The sequence below is a fragment of the Odocoileus virginianus genome, chromosome 21 (assembly GCF_023699985.2).
Source record: "Odocoileus virginianus isolate 20LAN1187 ecotype Illinois chromosome 21, Ovbor_1.2, whole genome shotgun sequence".
Classification (NCBI taxonomy): Eukaryota; Metazoa; Chordata; class Mammalia; order Artiodactyla; family Cervidae; genus Odocoileus; species Odocoileus virginianus.
The window spans coordinates 9,648,671-9,670,812 of record NC_069694.1 but is presented as its reverse complement, the minus strand read 5'-3'; positions in this window follow the sequence as shown (position 1 = coordinate 9,670,812).

Sequence of the window (22,142 nt, the reverse complement as noted above, 5' to 3'; positions counted from 1 at the left end):
CTGGTTCAGGGACATCCCCTAGAAGAGGAAATGGCCCACCCACTCCAGTATTCTTGCCCAGAGATTTTCATGGACAGATGAGTCTGGCAGGCTTCAGTCTGTATGGCTCCAAAGGGTCAGACACAGCTGAGCATGCACACATAGAATCACACTAGCATCTCTTCTCAGTCCAGCCGCCACAGCCCCAGAATGTGGACCCATGCGAAGAGGCAGTGAAAATAGGAGGTTGGAACATTTCTGGGATCGCAAGCCTTTGCTCACAGTCCACAGTTTTATGTTCCATCTGTGACAGCTGATTGCTGACCACCACACTGCTTGAGTTTAAGTCCAAAGCCACCTTAAGTAAGCATCTATGGAACACAACATCGGAACACTGTGGCCTTTGGAAATCACTCATTTTCCAATGAGCTAGTTCCTCGCATCTGAACTTAAATTTAAGTTCAGAATTTAAACAGTGCAACATCTTCCAACACTTCTTCAGCAATTTTGTTTCCACTACTAATGGAAGAAAACAGTTATTAGTTACTCCTTCCTCTCAGTCCTGCATACATAACCCAGAAACATCTATGCTAAATTCAGCCCACATTATCTACTTAGAGTAGAAAGAGGGTTTTTCTTTGAAGTAAATAAGTAATTACATTAAATTTTGTGCACTAAATTATAGACTACTGGCTGAAATATGCAAATTTAAATAAATGAAACCATTATTACATATTAATGTACACCCAAGAAAGGCAAAATGAAGCTGCTCAGATTTTTTTTCACGATTATCCAGAGGGCTAACGCAACACACTTATCCAGAGGTCAGCGTTCTGGCAGTGTTGGCTCTTTGTAGGTAAGACAGGTAACTGGTTTGAACACTGGAAGTAATATTTATCACTAAGCATTTTACAGACAATTCTGTTCATCACAGGTGTTTTTAGGGCCTACTCAGTGCTTGATACTGGGGAGAGAATGTTTAATGGGATTGTAGCGGAACCTGTAGTTGCTAACTACAGCATCCTCCCAGCCCTTTGTCCGAACATTTAGTTGAGCATGTTGCTACCCATAAGAAGACTACATTTCCCAGAGTTCTCTGTTGCTTAGGATGGCCTTGTTACTGGATTCTGGCCAATGTGACATAAGAGAGGTGTGGTATGAAACTTCTGACTAAAGTTTTAAAAGGAAGGAGCCTTGGAGAAATGTCTGTTGAGTTCTTTGGCCCATTTTTGGATTGGGTCATTTATTTTTCTGGAGTTGAGCTGGAGGAGTTGCTTGTATATTTTTGAGATTAATCCTTTGTTGCTTCGTTTGCTATTATTTTCTCCCAATCTGAGGGCTGTCTTTTCACCTTGCTTATAGTGTCCTTTGTTGTGCAAAAGCTTTTAAGTTTCATTAGGTCCCATTTGTTTATTTTTGCTTTTGTTTCTAAAATTCTGGGATGTGGGTCATAGAGGATCCTGCTGTGATTTATGTCGGAGAGTGTTTTGCCTATGTTCTCCTCTAGGAGTTTGATAGTTTCTGGTCTTACATTTAGATCTTTAATCCATTTTGAGTTTATTTTTGTGTATGGTGTTAGAAAGTGTTCTAGTTTCATCCTTTTACAGGTGGTTGACCAGTTTTCCCAGTACCACTTGTTAAAGAGGTTGTCTTTTTTCCATTGTATATCCTTGCCTCCTTTGTCGAAGATAAGGTGACCATATGTTCGTGGATTTATCTCTGGGCTTTCTATTCTGTTCCATTGATCTATATTTCTGTCTTTGTGCCAGTACCATACTGTCTTGATGACTGTGGCTTTGTAGTAGAGTCTGAAGTCAGGCAGATTGATTCCTCCAGTTCCATTCTTCTTTCTCAGGATTACTTTGGCTATTCGAGGTTTTTTGTATTTCCATACAAATTGTGAAATTATTTGTTCTAGTTCTGTGAAAAATACCGTTGGTAGCTTGATAGGGATTGCATTGAATCTATAGATTGCTTTGGGTAGTATAGCCATTTTGACAATATTGATTCTTCCAATCCATGAACACGGTGTATTTCTCCATCTGTTTGTGTCCTCTTTGATTTCTTTCATCAGTGTTTTATAGTTTTCTATGTATAGGTCTTTTGTTTCTTTAGGCAGATATACTCCTAAGTATTTTATTCTTTCTGTTGCAATGGTGAATGGTATTGTTTCCTTAATTTCTCTTTCTGTTTTCTCATTGTTAGTGTATAGGAATGCAAGAGATTTCTGTGTGTTAATTTTATATCCTGCAACTTTACTGTATTCATTGATTAGCTCTAGTAATTTTCTGGTAGAGTCTTTAGGGTTTTCTATGTAGAGGATCATGTCATCTGCAAACAGAGAGAGTTTCACTTCTTCTTTTCCTATCTGGATTCCTTTTACTTCTTTTTCTGCCCTGATTGCTGTGGCCAACACTTTCAAAACTATGTTGAATAGTAGTGGTGAGAGTGGGCACCCTTGTCTTGTTCCTGATTTCAGGGGAAATGCTTTCAATTTTTCACCATTGAGGGTGATGCTTGCTGTGGGTTTGTCATAAATAGCTTTTATTATGTTGAGGTATGTTCCTTCTATTACTGCTTTCTGGAGAGTTTTAATCATAAATGGATGTTGAATTTTATCAAAGGCTTTTTCTGCATCTATTGAGATAATCATATGGTTTTTATCTTTCAATTTGTTAATGTGGTGTATTACATTGATTGACTTGCGGATATTAAAGAATACTTGCATTCCTGGGATAAAGCCCACTTGGTCATGATGTATGATTTTTTTAATATGTTGTTGGATTCTGTTTGCTAGAATTTTGTTAAGGATTTTTGCATCTATGTTCATCAGTGATATTGGCCTGTAGTTTATACAGATGGCTAACAAACACATGAAAAGATGCTCAACGTCACTCATTATCAGAGAAATGCAAATCAAAACCACAATGAGGTACCATTACACGCCAGTCAGGATGTCTGCTATCCAAAAGTCTACAAGCAATAAATGCTGGAGAGGGTGTGGAGAAAAGGGAACTCTCTTACACTGTTGGTGGGAATGCAAACTAGTACAGCCACTATGGAAAACAGTGTGGAGATTTCTTAAAAAGCTGGAAATAGAACTGCCATATGACCCAGCAATCCCACTTCTGGGCATACGCACCAAGGAAACCAGATGTGAAAGAGACACGTGCACCCCAATGTTCATCGCAGCACTGTTTATAATAGCCAGGACATGGAAGCAACCCAGATGCCCATCAGCAGACGAATGGATGAGGAAGCTGTGGTACATATACACCATGGAATATTACTCAGCGATTAAAAAGAATTCATTTGAATCAGTTCTAATGAGATGGATGAAACTGGAGCCCATTATACAGAGTGAAGTAAACCAGAAAGATAAAGACCATTACAGTATACTAACACATATATATGGAATTTAGAAAGATGATAACGATAACCCTATATGCAAAACAGAAAAAGAGACTCAGATGTATAGAACAGACTTGTGGACTCTGGGAGAAGGCGAGGGTGGGATGTTTCAAGAGAACAGCATTGAAACATGTATATTATCTAGGGTGAAACAGATCACCAGCCCAGGTTGGGTGCATGAGACAAGTGCTCGGGCCTGGTGCACTGGGAAGACCCAGAGGGATCGGGTGGAGAGGGAGGTGGGAGGGGGGACTGGGATGGGGAATAAATGTAAATCCATGGCTAATTCATTTCAATGTATGACAAAAACTACTGTAATGATGTAAAGTAATTAGCCTCCAACTAATAGAAATAAATGGGAAAAAAAAATAAATAAATAAATAAATAAAAGGAAGGAGCCATACGTTTCTCCATTTCCTTCTTCCTGTTAACAACTATAGAGAAGTGGATAGAGTTAGGAAGTGGCATTAAGGCCATTAAAACCCTTCTCTAATGTGCTAAAGGAGGAAGCCAATCTATAGCATTAGGCTTCATGGGACAGATGGACTCTATCAAAATTATTCAACTCTGCCATTATATTGATGAAAGTGAAACAGAAGAGTGAAAAAGTTGGCATAACTTTTGACATAAAACACAACATTCAGAAAACTAAGATCATGGCATCCCTTGTCATCACTTCAGGGCAAATAGATGGGGAAACAATGGAAAGAGTGAGAAATTTTGTTTTTTTGGTCTCTAAAATCACTGCAGATGGTGACTGCAGCCATGAAATTAAAAGACACTTCCTCCTTTTATGACCAACCTAGACAGTATATTAAAAAGCAGAGATGTTACTTTGACAACAGAAGTCTATCTAGTCAAAGCTATGGTTTTTCCAATAGTCATGTATAGATGTGAGAGTTGGACTATAAAGAAAGCTGAAAAAAAAAAAAAAAAAAGCTGAGCACCAAAAGAATTAATGCTTTTGAACTGTGTTGTTGGAGAAGACTCTTGAGGGTCTCTTGGACTGCAAAGAGATCCAACCAGTCCATCCTTAAGGAAGTCAGTCCGGAATATTCATTGGAAGGACTGATGCTGAAGCTGAAACTCCAATACTTTGGCCACCTGATGCGAGGAACTAACTCATTGGAAAAGATCCTGTTTCTGGGAAAGATTGAAGCAGGAGGAGAAGGGACGACAGTGGATAAGATGGTTGGATGGCATCACTGACTCAATGGACATGCGTTTGAACAAGCTCTGGGAGTTGGTGATGGACGGGGAGGACTGGCGTGCTGCAGTCCATGGAGTCACAAAGAGTCATACATGACAGCAACTGAACTGAACTGATGGTGAGAAAGCAGACATAGACGATGCCTGAAAGAAGGGATGTATCCCAATAGGACTTTTTTACAAAACAAATAGCCACCGTATTGACACTAGTTTACCAACTCAATAAAAAGAGAGTAAAATGGGGAAATGGAAGGAATCTGCCAATGGAAAAAACATCAAATAGCCCTTTGACCTTCTGTCCTCCACATAACCCATATACAAAAATAAATCCATTTCTACCTTTTTAAAGCAACTTTCTTTGGGGATGTTTTTCTACTGCATAGAGTGGAAACTAGACCGAAGCTTTACAAAAATAGGATTCCTGCATCAAAGTTTTAGAATTTTGTGGGTTGGTCTGGCAGTTAAACTTTGAATTTCTATATAGAATGGAAATTATTTTATGATAATGAAATCAAAGAATAGAGGAGAGGTGTCAAATCTAGATGATGAATAGGCAGGATTAGGAAAGTATTTTTAGAGCAAGCGACAGTGAACATGAGTTTCAAAGATGATAAGCTCTTCAGATGACGAATGTGGAAGAGAGTATTCTAGAAAGTTGTAGTAGGATGTACAAATGCCCCCATGTGATAGAGCAGAAAAACCAAGTCAGGAGGACATCTATGTGCCAAATAAAAGAATCACACCTTTATTCTGAATGCACTGGCTCAAAAAGGAGTGTTTTAGTGGGAGAAATTCTATCAGGTTTGCATTTTAAGGTTAGTTTGGCACAGTTGTGAGGGTGGTAAGAGACGGGGAAGATAGTATGGTGAAATCAGTTGTAAAATTTTGCAATAACCTACAGAAGTGAGAGTGGGGCCAGTTAAGGTGACATAAATCGACCTGGAAAAATGGTTTCGACTTGCGATTTATAAGGTAAATTTTCCAATATGGGGATGGATTGGACTGAAGAGAAGGATAGTAAATAACAGAAGTTCCTTGCTCATCCTTCTAAATTTTAGACCTTTTTTCATAATACCAAAAATGCAAAACTTGGAATTAATGGTTTACCCAGTGTTGCAGCCCCATAGAAGATCAGAAGTGCAAACTGGAAAGGGTATTGGAAGGGCTTTTAAAGACTGCTAACCCAGCAGACATAGAGACACATGAGAGTCTGCTATTGCGAGTACAATCAATGCTCTTTATGGATTAGGAAACTGACAGGAGGTCATAATTACGATCCTGGGATATTCCCATAAATGCTAAAAATATCTTCAATTACCATTTGCTTAAGCAGGCAAGAAACTAACCTCTACATTTTAAAAAATATACCAAAATAAATATGTTTAAATGTTCAAAAGGTTGAACTTCAAGGGGCAGTGATCATTTAATTGGAAATTTTACTTGTACAGTATATTTTATCCTCCAGAGAAGTTAACTAAATGAGGCATACATCTATTAATAGTCTTTTGCTAATTTAAATTTTGAGTTCTCTAGCATTAACATTGATTATTTTTCATTTTTCCCACTTTTCCTATTAAATTGTAGGACTTCGGGGAGTCATGAAATGAATTAATTACACTGAAGTGCTTAGAAGTGCAGGCCCAGAAGGACCTTTAGAGGTCAACAGCCCACAGGTCCTCCCCTTGCTGCCCTTACTCTTCTTCCTCTGAATACTTGCTACTTATTCTTTAGTCACCGCTCTGGTTTTCCTCTTTGCAGATGGAAATAAACCCATTGTGCCAATGCCTCACATTGCCACTTGCCATTCACACAATACTCACCCTAGTGAGCCAGCTGAAGGCAAGAAGAGAAGGGGATTACGGAGGATGAGATGGTTGGATGGCATCACCGACTCGATGGACATGAGTTTCAGCAGGCTGTGGGAGTTGGTGATGGACAGGGAAGCCTGGCATGCTGCAGTCCATGGGGTCGAAAAGAGCAGGACAAGACTGAGCAACTGAACTGAACTGAGTGAGCCAGTGTCTTCCTCAAGAGCATGAGTTCCTTCAGCGTAGGACACTGTTTAATTGTCCTTGTAAGTCTGGTGCAGCACAGTGCTTGGCACAAAACAGGTTCTCAGTAGACAGGTTTATTAAGTAAAGGCATGGATTAAACCCTGCCTTTGCCCTCAGCTATAATTTTCTGTCAAACCATCAGTGATAAGTTAGAATGCAGCCTATTTTGAAGGAATGTGATATCATAATCAGTTCAGTTCAGTTCAGTCACTCAGTCATGTCCGACTGTTTGCGACCCCATGAATCGCAGCACGCCAGGCCTCCCTGTCCATCACCAACTCCCGGAGTTTACTCAAACTCATGCATCGAGTCGGTGATGCCATCCAGCTATCTCATCCTCTGTCATCCCCTTCTCCTCCTGCCCCCAATCCCTCCCAGCATCAGGGCCTTTTCCAGTGAGTCAACTCTTCGCATGAGGTGGCCAAAGTATTGGAGTTTCAGTTTCAGCATCAGTCTTTCCGGGATTGCTGAAAGCCCGCTACTTGAATGATTAAAACATCAATCATTAACTTCCTCAAAACCTTGAAACTCCCAGAGTAGTTTCTTATTGGAAAATTTGGGAAACCTTTGTGACCTATGAACTATGAAAAAACATATATCCTAATTTCCTTTTTTATCCCCCAGTTTTGCCCTCTGTCTTTGGTTTGCTTTTGTTTGGACAGATATTAACTCACCAATCATTTCCATCAAGGTATGTCTTAGAAATATTAAAGTGGTATAACTGACTCAGATTTTCCTCAAAAATAGAATTCTTGTATTCTTCAACCTACTCCATTCTTTAGTGAGGACACAGCCAAGAAAAAAAGTATCTGGTATCTGCTCACCTTAGTTTTTTCTTCACCTTCAAAAGAGTCTGTTCAGAAGTGTATGTAAATTGCATAGCTGAGCTGACATTGCTGGTCTAGTTAGCAATTCCATTTGTCCTGTCTGAAATCCATACTGACAGAAGTGTTCCTTGGAGGGATGGGAAAGGCAACATTTTGTAGAAGGTGAGTGTTAAATTATAGGAGTCTCTTAGGAGGGAGATGCAGGTGGTTTTTCCCTGAACACAGGACACTGTGGATGGCTGGAGAATAGTCCACAGCAATGCACACTCCAATGTCCCCAAATTCTCCTAACATCTTCTACCTCAGTTTTGCCTAGGGCATGCTCTGACCTTGCTTTTTATTATTTTTTCATAGGTTCTGATCCTAATGCTTCAGTTTTGTTTTGGTTTTTTGTTGTTATAGTTTTGTTTTTGTTCTGGACCTAACAAGAGATAAAATTGAGTAGCATCTGTGCAGCTCCTACTTTAAAGTATTATACTCTGAAAAGATAAGGAAAAACGTATTTATGTTCCTTCCTAGAGGTAAATTGTTTACTATGAAGAACCATTAAGTTAGCATTGGAGGCAGTTTCTCATTTTCTCTAGTTATTTAAAAAAGACATTGTTCTCTGTCCAATGGAGTCAACTTAGGTCTAAATTTAGCCAAATTAGCTTTTTCTTTAAGAGACAATTAGCAGTTTATATAGCCTGACTGCAGTAGGTTCTTGCACAAAGAAGTGTCGTTTTTCCAAGTTCCTAACTTTCATTTTCTTGCAAGCTTTTAAGTCTCCTGGTTCCAGTAGTATAGGAACCAGTGTTGTATTCTCGAAAGATGTGCATGGCACCTGTAGGTTCATCTTGAAGTAGTAAAAATGATGCTTGATACTGATTATTTCCATTACTGATGGATCTAGTTATTGCTGTAAAAGATGACAAAATTTATATGAAAACCATTCCTTAAATATTTCCTCTTGAACAATTTGTCTCTTTTTGCACTTCTGGAAATCAGAGCAACTGTACTGCACATTCTCATTCTCTTATCTGCATTTCTTAACTTCTTATTTTGAAACTTCTTGTCTTTTGGAGAGGAATTCTGAGTGACTTCTTCAGTTATGTCTTCCAGTTCAGGATTTCTTTATTCAGGTTTACATAATAAGCTATGAAATGCATCCATAAAATTTTTAACTTTAGTAATCATATTTTGTTTTTCTAAAAGTATGTATTCAGTTCAGTTCAGTTGCTCAGTTATGTCCAACTCTTTGCGACCCTATGAACTCAGTACGCCAGGCCTCCCTGTCCATCACCAGCTCCTGGAGCTTGCTCAAACTCATGTCCATCGAGTCGGTGGTGCCATCCAACCGTCTCATCCTCTGTCGTCCCCTGCTCTTCCCACCTTCAATCTTTCCTAGCATCAGAGTGTTTTCCAGTGTGTCAGTTCTTCACATTAGCTGGCCACAGTATTGGAGTTTCAGCTTCAGCATCAGTCCTTCCAATGAATATTCAGGACTGATTTCCTTTAGGATGGACTGGTTGGATCTCCTTGCAGTCCAAGGGACTCTCAAGAGTCTTCTCCAACACCACAGTTCAAAAGCATCAGTTCTTCAGCGCTCAGCTTTCTTTATATTCCAACTCTCACATCTGTACATGACTACTGGAAAAACCATAGCTTTGACTAGACTGACCTTTGTTGGCAAAGTAATGTCTCTGCTTTTTAATATGTTGTCTAGGTTGGCCATAAAAGGAGGAAGCGTCTTTTAATTTCATGGCTGTAGTTACCATCTGCAGTGATTCTGGAGCCCTCCAAAAATAAATTTTGTCATTCTTCCCATTGTTCCCCATCTATTTACCGTGAAGTGATGGGACCAGATGCTCTGATCTTGGTTTTCTGAATGTTGAGTTTTAAGCCAACTTTTTCACTCTCTTCTTTCACCTTCATCAGGAGGCTCTTTAGTTCTTCTTCAGTTTCTGCCACAAGGGTGGTGTCATCCGCATATTTGAGGTTATTGATATTTCTTCTGGCAATCTTGATTCTAGCTTGTGCTTCATCCAGCCCAGAGTTTCTCTGATGTACTCTGCATATAGTAATTTTTAAAAATCCTTTATTGATACAGAGCCCCTGTTTGAGTTTCCTGAGCCATACAGCAAATTCCCTTGGCTATCTGTTTTACATAAGGTAAGTTTCCACGTTACTCTTTCCATACATCTCACCCTCTCACCCACTCCTCCCCTCTCCCCATATCACCCTAGAGGGGTGGGAAGGGGAGGGAGGTGGGAGGGAGGTTCAAAAGGGAGGGGATATATGTATACCTGATTCATGTTGAGGCTTGACAGAAAACAAAAAAAATCCTGTAAAGCACTTGTCCTTCAATAAAAAATAAATTAATTTTTAAAATGCTTTCTTCTTTTTGGTGATTCCTTATTTCCTGCTTATTCTTATTATTTATCTTTTGTTTTCTAAATAATATCTGCACAATTTATAATTGTATCCAGTGTAGCTGGTCTTATTTGAGATTCTAAAACTACTGCTTATTTTTTCTACAGAATTATATTCACACGCAGTTTTTTTTTTCATAGACTTAATTTCCTCATTTGTCTCTGCATTTTTTAAAATAAATTTTTGTATTTTAGGACAATTTAAGATTTACAAAAACATTTTGAAGATAGAACAGACTTCCCACATACCCCATACCAATGTCCCCTACTATTTATGTTTTACTTTAGTATAATACATTTGTCATAAGTAATGAACCAATGCATTATCATTAACTGAAGTCCATACTTTATTTAGATTTTCTCCATATTTCCTGAAATCATTTTTCTTTTCCTGAATCTTGTCCAGGCTACCAAGTTACATTTAGTTATCATGTCTTCTTTTTTTTTTTTTTTTTCCATTTATTTTTATTAGTTGGAGGCTAATTACTTTACATCATTACAGTAGTTTTTGTCATACATTGAAATGAATTAGCCATGGATTTACGTGTATTCCCCATCCCGGTCCCCCCTCCCACCTCCCTCTCCACCCCATCCCTCTGGGTCTTCCCAGTGCACCAGGCCCGAGCACTTGTCTCATGCACCCAACCTGGGCTGGTGATCTGTTTCACCCTAGATAATATACATGTTTCAATGCTGTTCTCTTGAAACATCCCACCCTCGCCTTCTCCCAGAGTCCACAAGTCTGTTCTATACATCTGAGTCTCTTTTTCTGTTTTGCATATAGGGTTACCGTTACCATCTTTCTAAATCCCATATATATGTGTTAGTGTCCTGTAATGGTCTTTATCTTTCTGGCTTACTTCGCTCTGTATAATGGGCTCCAGTTTCATCCATCTCATTAGAACTGATTCTCCAAGGAAGACATACAGATGGCTAACAAACACATGAAAAGATACTCAACATCACTCATTATCAGAGAAATGCAAATCAAAACCACAATGAGGTACCATTATACGCCAGTCAGGATGGCTGCTATCCAAAAGTCTACAAGCAATAAATGCTGGAGAGGGTGTGGAGAAAAGGGAACCCTCTTACACTGTTGGTGGGAATGCAAATTAGTACAGCCACTATGGAAAACAGTGTGGAGATTTCTTAAAAAGCTGGAAATAGAACTGCCATATGACCCCGCAATCCCACTTCTGGGCATACACACCAAGGAAACCAGATCTGAAAGAGACACGTGCACCCCAATGTTCATCGCAGCACTGTTTATAATAGCCAGGACATGGAAGCAACCCAGATACCCATCAGCAGACGAATGGATGAGGAAGCTGTGGTACATATACACCATGGAATATTACTCAGCCATTAAAAAGAATTCATTTGAATCAGTCATGTCTTCTTAGATTCCTTTTGTCTGTGATAGTTTCTCAGGATCTCCTGGGTTTAAATGATATTCACAGTTTTTAGGAACATTGGCCAGGTATTTTGTGTTTGTCTGATGTCTTTCCCATGATTAGACTGATGTTTTGGTGGGTTTGGGGGAGGAACATTATAAAGGCAGAGTGACATCCTCATCATATCATATGAAAGGCACATGCTAGCAACATGCGTGACATTGTTGATGCTAATCTTGATCACCTGGCTTAGATAGTGTTGTTGGGTTTCTCCACTATAAAGTTACTCATTTTTCCCATTTTTGTGTGTTTAAATCTTTAATGTGTTTTATGTCTAAGAAAAATCATCAGTCTTTAAAATGTATAGCCTTTCTTCTTGTAAAAGTGGAAATAATGATTTCCAGGCTTTTTGTATGCTAGAGTTGAAATCCTACTTTGTTTTTCATTTCCTTCTGCATTACTGTCCTATTTTATAATGGAGCAGAATTAAGCACAGTGAGTTTCATGTCAGCATCTGATCCTGGTGGGCAGACTGCTCACTAACCTATGCCTGCTGTCACCAAGTTCTGACACTGAAGTCCTTGCACTTCAGGCCGGAAGTATGCAAAATCTCCAGCATGAATTCCGGATGTTGCTTATGCCTGTGGAGCACACCAGTGACATGCTTAAGAAAGTCTCATGAAGGGACATTCAGAGGCCATTTGGAATAACAAAAGAATCACATGCAGTGCTTTAGACTGGATCGATAGAGTGAACTGTTACGCAGGTTGGGCTTCCCAAGTGGCTCAGTGGTAAAGAATCCACCTGCCAATGCAGGAGACAGGAGATGTGGGTTCGATCCCTGAATATGGAAGAGCCCCTGGAGGAGGAAATGGCAACCCACTTCTTGCCCAGAAAAATCCCATGGACAGAGGAGCCTGGCGGGCTACAGTACATGGGGTCACAAAGAGTCGGATATGACTGAGCGACTAAGCACATTATGTAAATTAGAAACTCTTCTGTAAAAAATGAGCATGCAGTTTGTAAACATAATTAGTATAGGGCCTTGATCTGGGAGTCCATATTCTAACCAAATTCAAAGTAAAAGCCATGCTCAAAATTTGCTTTTACTCATTTGTGTCTATTAATTTTATCAAAGCCACTAAATTTGAATTATTCCTTGCTAAAATTAATCATCTAGCTAGAAAATATGTTGATTTTAAGGTTAATTTGTGAGAAGGTAACTCTATTTGACAAAGTTAATGAGAGAGAAACATATTCTCCAACTCTTACTTTCTCAAATACCAAGTGAAGATCTGCACACACATATATTAGCTACTGACCTGAGATGATGTGTTTCTACTGAGAACTGAAAGAAAGTTTGAACATAATTGTTCTCTCTTTTGGTGGAGCTGATAGCTTTGTCTTAAATTTTTTATCAGCTATAACTACACTGTCTCTCTCCTGTCTCCATCAACACCTTCAAAAATTAGAAACACAAGTTATTGTTTGTAGGCTAGAATCAGTGATGTCTATGTGTCAGACAATCAGTAATGATAGCTAGGGTCCACTATACTCTTAGAGTGCTGAAAGTTTTAGGCAAATTAGCAAGTAAACTCCCAATACCCATTTTTAGTTTTCATTTTATATAAGTAAGAATACTGAAGCATAGAAAGAGAATAGGCACTAGGTCCCATAGAACTATTAAAAGAAAAACAATGTATTTTAAGTTTCTATTATGGTATCATTGTTTATAGTATAGCTGTATACTCTTATATATCATTATTGTTTTAGTTATGATTGTAATATTTAGCAAATAAAAATATAGAATATCCAGTTAAATTTGAATTTCTTATAAAAAACAAATTTTTGGTATAAATATGCCCCAAATAAGCCCCATGGGACATACTTATACAACTAAAAAATATTTTTTTAGGTTTGCCCTTTTTACCTGGCCATACTATTCATATTGGTTACCTCCATGTTGCAGATGAGAAAGCTGAAGTAACAAAGTGTCACAGAGCTATTAGAGGGAAAGCAATGTACATTAAATTGGCTACAGCACTGATTCTGTTTGCCAAATGATTGGAATCAGAGCTGAAGAAACTACATGCTGTTACTGCTAGAGGTGCTTAAGCTTCCCGAGGAGGAGACGGCTGTAACTTCATAGCCCCTTTGCCCACCTGAGTTCTCCCAGGGCTGCAGACGGTTTCCAGCTCCGGGACAGTTTCCTGCCACCAGGGCCTCGTCTCTCTGCCTCTCTCTCTCTGCCTGAGACTTCTCTCCAGCACTCGGGAGCTTGCCAGCCTGCACAGCCTCAAAGTGCCAGGAAGGTAACACTCCTCCAACCACCGCTCAGGCAGCGGGGCTAACGAGAAGGGAGCAAGATGCCCAGCCTCCCCATCCTTCTGGAAGGTCCCCTGAAGAATTGCCTCCCTGAGTCCGTGGTGATAACCTGCACATTATTGTCTCTCTTCTCCCTCCCTGTTTCACTCTTCACATTCCCCTGTGCCTTCTGAGTGCGAGAGCCAAAACCTGTACTAAGCAAGTCCTTGTCCCATGGACTGCTTTTCCAGGAACCCAAACCAAGTAAATTAGTAAATGAATTGCTGAGAAGGAATTGAAAAGGCTATATTCCAACTCAGAGTTCAGCTTCATCCAGACCTTGAAGAATGGAAACTCTCTCATTGTTCTCTTCATAAGGAAGTATGGTTTGCAACAAACCAGCTTCAGATGAAGCAGAGAAAGCAATAAAGCTGGACTTCCACAAATGGAATATTAGAGGTATAGGTTCAAAGCAGAGTCCATTGATAGAAAACAGGTGTCACATCTAGCAGTCTTCTTCCCTCTCACCTCTTGTGTTTTCATTACCAATTCTTCCCCAGGACACTGATTTCCAGCTGCCCTGGCTTCTGCTCTCGTTTTCCTTTATTATAACAGATTCAGTCTTTAGTTTCAATGAAATATTGATGCACTCTCCTAGAAGCGCGGCCCGAACTTTCATACTTTCTTTGAATTATGTGCAGGATGCTGTCGAGATGCAGCTCTCTCAGGATGACCCCTAGGATGCCTCCTCCAGCACAAAAGTTAATGTGCCTTCCAATTTCATGGTGCTGTTACTTTTATTGACATTTATCCTGAAAGCCAAAGAAAGTGACATGGTCTCACTAATGACATAGTCACCCCGTGAGATTGTGCAGGATATAAATATTCATTAGAACTCAGTCTAGTGTCTTCCTAAAAGTTGACTGGATAAGGTCAGTAAGAATTCATGTTGGAAAGTGTTCACCTGAGCTAAATAATGAATCCATTTGTCATAATGATTTACATGGAGAGAGCAATTATAAAGGAAAGAAATATTTTCCTTTTATCAAACTTTTGCATTTTTATAGTGTATTCTACCAATCAGCCACAGGATTCATTTGTATGATAATTACCAGGAATGCATTCAGAAGAAATGTTATACTTTCTCATAATTTATTATCTTTTAAGCTTTCTGGTAAACCCTTATTTATCATTAGGAATCTCCATCCTCTTAAAATTGGTTAGGGGAGACATGATTTATCTACTGGAAATTTTCAGGCTTTAAAACTGGAATCATTTTTATAGTCTTCAGTAGTATTTCATGAGGAAAAAGGTGATGCCAGAGTGCCCTGTTGAGAGCATTTCAGTAATGTTATAACATCTAATTAAGAAAGCAGTGGTGAAACTATGTTCTTCTTACAAAAGAAATGTTCTTCTACCTGAGTCATTTATACCTTTCTGCTGTACCATTTTAAAACTATTTTTAAAATCTAAATGTTTTAAAGTTTCTTAAATATCTTTAGCTACATGCTAAATCTCCTTCTTTCTCAACACACACTATCTCTTGCCCTCCCTCTTTAGGAAGCAAAATGTGCATCTGACAAAAGTGAATACTCTTATCATACTATTTTAAATGATTCTATATTTTTCCTATTAAGTACATTTATATTCATAACCAAGCCATTTTGAGAATCTAAAATATATATTAAGGTTTTTTGAAGCAAAGTTAACTCTGTTTCAGGGAAAAATTCCTCTGGGAGAAAGTAAATATATTCAGCTGATTCTTAGGAGGGCTATGATTTCCAAGCTTAGAGTGTATAAAATCTAACTTGCAGCTATCATGTGAAGAATCAAGTGGTGATTGTAGAGAGAAATGACAGATATTTATTATGTGTAGTAAGTTCCCAGTATTTTCCTCTCTTTCTCTATCTTACAGCTTCTGAATGTCACCATCCCTTAAGGGAACTCTAGGGGACATAGTGGTCCCCATTCCCTGTTCATATGTGACTAAGTTTCTGGAAGAGAATACCAAGTCTGATTACAGCCTCTATTCATGCCAAACTGTATCCATTAAGTATTGCTCACACCCTGTCAGATCTATGGGGAGATGAAAATCTCCATTTTTAATCTCCATAAAAAGTAGTTATTTCTTGTACTGTGTGGTACACAGGTGCTTAAAGCATGTATTAATGAGTATTAACTGTCCCGTTAGTCACATAGTATTTATGACACTAAGAGCTGTTGATTTTTGTCCCATTCAATTCAGTAAATCAGTGAGATATTTTAGATCATATAGGCACTGCTAGGACACCAGGAAATTTTTCTCTTTCTTCCAAGTCGTTAGTGGTTGTTCCTTCTACTCAGTGTTACAGGTCCAGCACAGTTATAATTAGATTGGTTCCAGTGAGCCACCTTACAGGTGAATTACATATTTGAACTATAGAAGACATAAAATTATATAGGTTGATGCATTAGGGGAAGAGAGGAGCGCCAGTGGAGGGCATTAATGTCAATTTCCTGAGAAGAGCTGCTCCAAGGAGTATTGAAAAATATCCAGATTTTTTTAAGCCAATGAAAAAGGAGGAATTCACAGTTCATGAAAAAGGTGGCTTCTGTGAAGCAAAATAATGAGTTGCCCCCCTTCCTCCTCCTGGAGCTAACAAAGAGGCCCCTTCCGTGCAGTGATGTGCTGGAACATTATGTGCTAGCCTAGGGGAGCCACCTGTGTACCTCTTTCTCAGTTCCATTTTCAGTGATTTGCAGATGCAAATCAGCAAGGTGGAAGTATTTACACCATGGAGACTGTAAAACGCTACAAATCAGGGCATTATCTCCAAGGAGCTTGTGTTACATTTACTGGCATACCTTTGCCTCCAATTAAAGGTTATTTGATGAAATGACTACTTGAGGAAATGTTGACAAGATGCGTGTTAGACATACATTTCTCTGCAGCTGACAGCTCTCAAGCAGCTCTCACATGGGCGAGTTACTAGTGATGAGGCATTCATCAAGTGGAGGCAGTGGACTCCTTGGTGGTCCAGTGGTTAACACTCCCCACTTTCACTGCAGGGAATGCAGGTTCAGCCCCTAGTCAGGGAAGTTCTAAATGTCATGCAGTGTGGTAAAAAAGAAAAAAAAGTGAAAGCACTAACTTACTAACTATACCGTCATTGTACCCATCCAGACATGTTATTACATTTGTCAGAACTCAACCTACATCTTTCATGGTAACTATGACTGAAAATGGCAAAACAGCCGTGTGAAAGGTACAGTGTCAACATAGATTGATTTTTTTCTCCTTAAATTGATAGATAACTGTTTGTTTTTTTGGCAAAGTATAAACCAGAGCACAGTGTATTCTGCTCACACACATTGTTTTTCCTTAAAGGGTGTTTCGTCTTCTTTCTCTTAGGAAGCTGAGATACTTGCGAATAACATTTGTGGGTGGCAGGATTTAAAAATACTTAAAAGTCACAGTAGACTGTCTAAAGAATATCATTAGGGAACTTGAGCATTAACAGATGCAAACACCTAGCCAGTCCACTTAAGGTGTGACCTATAGAAACAGGAATCATTTGTCCAAAGCAGTACTCAAAGCACATGATCAAACTTTTGTGATTACAAGAGAAAAGGAAATGACTTTTCTTAACTAGACTTTTTAAAGCAGTTTCAGTTCATAGCAAAATTTAAGTACAAAGTTGCCCCATACCACCTGTTCCCTGACCTCCACACCCTCCCCAGCTATAAACATCCCCCACCAAAGTGATACATTTGTTACAGTTGATGAATACGTTATCATTCAAAGCCATAGATTCCGTAAGGGTTAACTCCTGTTGTACGTTCTATGGGTTTGGACAGGTGTATAATGATGTGTATCACCATTACCGTATCATATAGAATAGTTTCGTGGAACTAAAAATCCTCTGTGCTCCATCTATTCATCCCTCCTGCTCCCCTAACCCCTGGCAAATACTAATTTCTTTACTCTTCCCATGGTTTTGCCTTCTCCAAAATGTCTTATATAGTTGGAATCATGCAGTATGTAGCCTTTTCAGATTGACTTCTTTCACTTAGTAATATGTATTTAAGTTTCCTCCATGTCTTTTCATGGCTTGATACCTCATTTCCTCTTAGTGCTGCATAATATTCTGTTATGCCTATTATTCTGATATGTTTGTACAGAATACATAATGCTATGTACATAATATGCTGATATGTATGTACCATAGTTTATCCATTCACCTGCTGAAAGACATTTTAGTTGCTTCAAAGCTCTAGCAGTTATGAATAAAGCTGCTATCAATATCCATGTGTAGGTTTTTGAGTGACATAACTTTTCTACTCATTAGGAAAGATTTTGAAATTACAGAGACAACTGGGGATGTGTGACAGGTCCCGCCTGCCCTCAAAAGATTCTGCACAAATTTGATCTCTGTATTTGATCTCTGTTGTGCAGATCCACTCTGAGTAGTTCTAGCTACCTTCTTTTATGTGACACTGCTGCTGCACAGAACCTAATCCTGAAGATTTTATGACTCAGTTAGTCTCCATGTTAGCCCTTTGGAAATATCAAGCTCTTTGCCATCAGAGAGACTTGGAATTTGCCAGTCCCTCTGCCTGTAATACTGTTCCCTTGACTCTTCCCAAGACTGCAACCTCTGACATCCAAGTCTCAGCTTAAATGCCTGATTTCCAGAGAAATCTCCCCTGACATCTCTCCAGGAAGTAGCCTGCTCTTAAATACCCCATTATTACTTATTACCGGAGAAGACAATGGCAACCCACCCCAGTACCCTTGCCTGGAAAATCCCATGGGCCGAGGAGCCTGGTGGGCTGCAGTCCATGGGGTCGCTGAGTCAGACACGACTGAGCGACTTCACTTTCACTTTTCACATTCATGCACTGGAGAAGGAAATGGCAACCCGCTCCACTGCTCTTGCCTGGAGAATCCCAGGGACGGGGGAGCCTGGTGGGCTGCCGTCTGTGGGGTCGCACAGAGTTGGACACGACTGACGTGACTCAGCAGCAGCAGCAGCAGCATCATTACTTATTATTGTTTCCCATTACTTCTTCACAGCAGCAAATGTGGACGTAATAAAATGTGGTTAAAGTACATGCTTTTTGAAATACAGATTTAAATTCTGCCTAAAGATTTATATCTAATGAGGCTTGAGCTAATATAGCTGCAAAAGCAACTAGTCCAAGCTAAATATACTGATCTGTTGGCGTGTGTGTGGGGAGGATGCTGGCGGTGGGGGCTGGGGGCATGCAGACAGTTATCCTGTATACAAATCAGCAGCCCTAAAATTCATTAAAATGTTGAAATATCCCTGGACTAGTTAGTAAACAGCTGTTGCTCTAAGCCGTACCCCCTTCAGTGCCCACCTCCCTGGGTACTCCGCTTTCTCAGGGACCCCCTTGGTCCTTGCCATGACACTGCAACTGAAGAGTTAACGCCCAGAGCCTTCGGGACTTTGAAGGATGGTATCCTTTCAGCTTAGAGTGGTACAGTACCTTTCAGCTCCCCGAAGTCTCTTGTTCTGGGCTCCATCATTGCTTCTCTCTCCTCGGGAATACTGATGACCATCCTTTGACCCACTCACATCCCTGGCCCACTCCCAGGGCACTTCTGCACAACTTGCTGGGTTGGTAACACACTGCTTGCCCTTACTAGAGACCAATATCATGCCCCTCATCAATATGTTAGCCCTTTGCTACAATAAACAAAGAAACAGGGTGCTGAATCCTTATTTTCCTAATAGGAAATAAAAACACACTCTAAAATGGATAAATCTTAGCAACACCAGATTAAGTTTATTATTTAGAGATACAAAGAGATAGATGTATGAGTTAGAAAAGAGTGCTTCTTCGAAAGAATAGAATATGACAGAGGGTGACTATCTTTCATTGTAAACCTTAGAATATGCTATTAAAGTGTATGAATTATCAATTACTTAATACCTTTTTCATTAAAAAATAGATTTGCATTATTTCTTTATATCCATTTGTCCTATGAGTTTGTGCTGTCTAAACAAAATTTCCCAGTTTTAATTATCCTAAGAAAAGCCTGACCATGAGGTTATGTATGTCCTGAAGATGTCAAGGACAAATCACTGAGGTTAGTTATGGACTACTAGAGGTAGCGAAGAGGTAAGCTTTCTGATAATCATCTCACAGTTATGTTAATCTAATTAATTATAGGTATACTAAAACCGAAATACAGATTGAGATAAAGTGCTTAATAAGTATGTATTATTTATGAAGAAAAGGGAAAAAATATTTGAAATGGCAATTCAAAGACTCAGATTGATGCCTCTCAGAGTGCATGATAAATGGACTATTGATTGGCTCCTGATGGGAGTGGTTAATGAACATGTAAGATAGGATGTGAGTCAAAATCTGAATCTGAGACCCAGTTTTCACAAATGTGAAGTGTTAAGATGACTTTTAGAAGAATAGCAGTAGTAGCGAAGCTTAAAAATAAGAAACTTAGCTGACGCTTGTCTAGCGCCTACTGTGTGGCATGTGCTGTGATGTGATATATTAGCTCATTTAATCTGTGCAACAACTGTATTGGTAGATATGATTGCTGTTGGCATTTTACAGTCTAGAAAACTAAGGGCCAGAAAGTTTAAGTAACTTACCCAAAATCACATAGGCAACATGTGGCAGACTTGGAACATGAACACATGCAGTCTAAGCACAAATTTCTGTGCTCAAGACTATTTCACTATTTTGGCTCTTGAATAAGCAGAGCTTCACTGTTCACAGTTTGTTGTTAGTAAGAGAAATGGCTCCCAAAGTCAACAATCACCATAAGAAGAAATGATCCAAAATACTGTGATGAGAGGCAGAGGACAGAAAAAAAAGAAATTCAGTAGAAGCACATTATTGGAAGGAGTTGTATCATTCAGGTAGCTTAGGGAAAGAAATTCAGATAAATAGACTGATAATACAGATCTCGTGGGTTTGGAGTAAAGATGAAGCCAGGCCAGAGCCAGCCTGGGAGAAAAGGCTAAATAAATTTATGTAAAAAATATAATTAATAATATAATATAATATAATAATATAAAATTTACATTCTAAATTGAACAAAGCTGCATTCTCTCCTCTGTAATTGCCAACCATGCTTATTAAAAAAATAAGTTATACTGTGGTAATTTCTCTTATTCTGTGAGAAATTGATGCCTTTACAAAATTGACCTAGGAATCTTTTATTGACTTGGCAAGTTAATGTGGCTTAAGGCTATGGGAAGAAAACCTTTACTGCAAAACTTCCAAAAATAGGTATCTAAAGCACAAGCTGTGTCTTAATATGGTGGAATTTTGAGCCACCAGGTAGTTGTCATGTGAACTGATTTCATTATCAATGCCAAAGTGTGAACTGAGTTGATTGTCAATGTTAAAATGTATCAATAATTTTGTAAATAAATTAAAAAGGCAGTTGTTAACAGTAAGTTTGAATATTTTTCCCTTCTTGAACTTTTACCAAAGCAGCTCCATAGCAGGGAAATCAGTTAATATATGTGTCAACTTTTATTTTCTTATCTGCACTTTACTCTTGATGCTAACAGATAGAGAAAGAGTTGATAGGCTGCAGTGGCGTTGGGGAAGGGCTAGTAGTCAGTACTGTGCCTAGTAAATGCCAGGCCCATTACACTCCTCACAGACATCCCTGGGATGTCGGTACCATAGTTCCTGTTTATAGAATGTCTCATCATGGCCGAAATGCATAGCTTATTCGAGTTAATACTATGTGGTCACTACTGGTCACTAACCAGTCTGGCGGGAGAAGGTGACAGCAGAACTTCCAGGAAGTGGCGTCCTTTGGAGTTGTTCTGACATTGTTATGGTAAAGGCCTCTCTGGCTTATGATACGTGAGTGCCTTCTATGCTAGCTACAAATTTAGAAGGAAAACAAAAGATCTTTCCTTCCCTGTTGAAGTCTTCAGTCCCTCCGATTCTCAGCCGGTGGTTCTATTACGGGAGCATAGTCTGCTATCTGAAAAGAAGGTATTGTTAAAAGTAGAAACCTGGACTTCAGAGCCTAACTTCAAACCCAGCAGATGAATCTTGGAACACACTAAGAAAATGAAATATACCTCAACTTGTAGATTTACCTAGCTTGTATCTGTACCTATCTGCATCTATATCATCTTATCGATATACATCAATATTGATATAGATGTAGAGATACACACCAATATAGAGATATGCTAATATCATATATTGCCAAATTCAGACTTAAATTGAAGAAAGTAGGGAAAACCACTAGACCATTCAGGTATGACCTAAATCAGATCCCTTACAGTGGAAATGAGGAATATATTCAAGGGTTTAGATCTCATAGACAGAGTGCCTGAAGAACTATGGATGGAGTTACGTGACATTGTACAGGAGGTAGGGATCAAGACCATCCTCCAAGAAAAAGAAATGCAAAAAAGCAAAATGGCTGTCTGAGGAGACCTTACAAATAGCTGAGAAAAGAAGAGAAGTTAAAAGGAAAAGGAGAAAAGGAAAGATAAACCCATTTGAATGCAGAGTTCCAAAGAATAGCAAGGAGAGATAAGA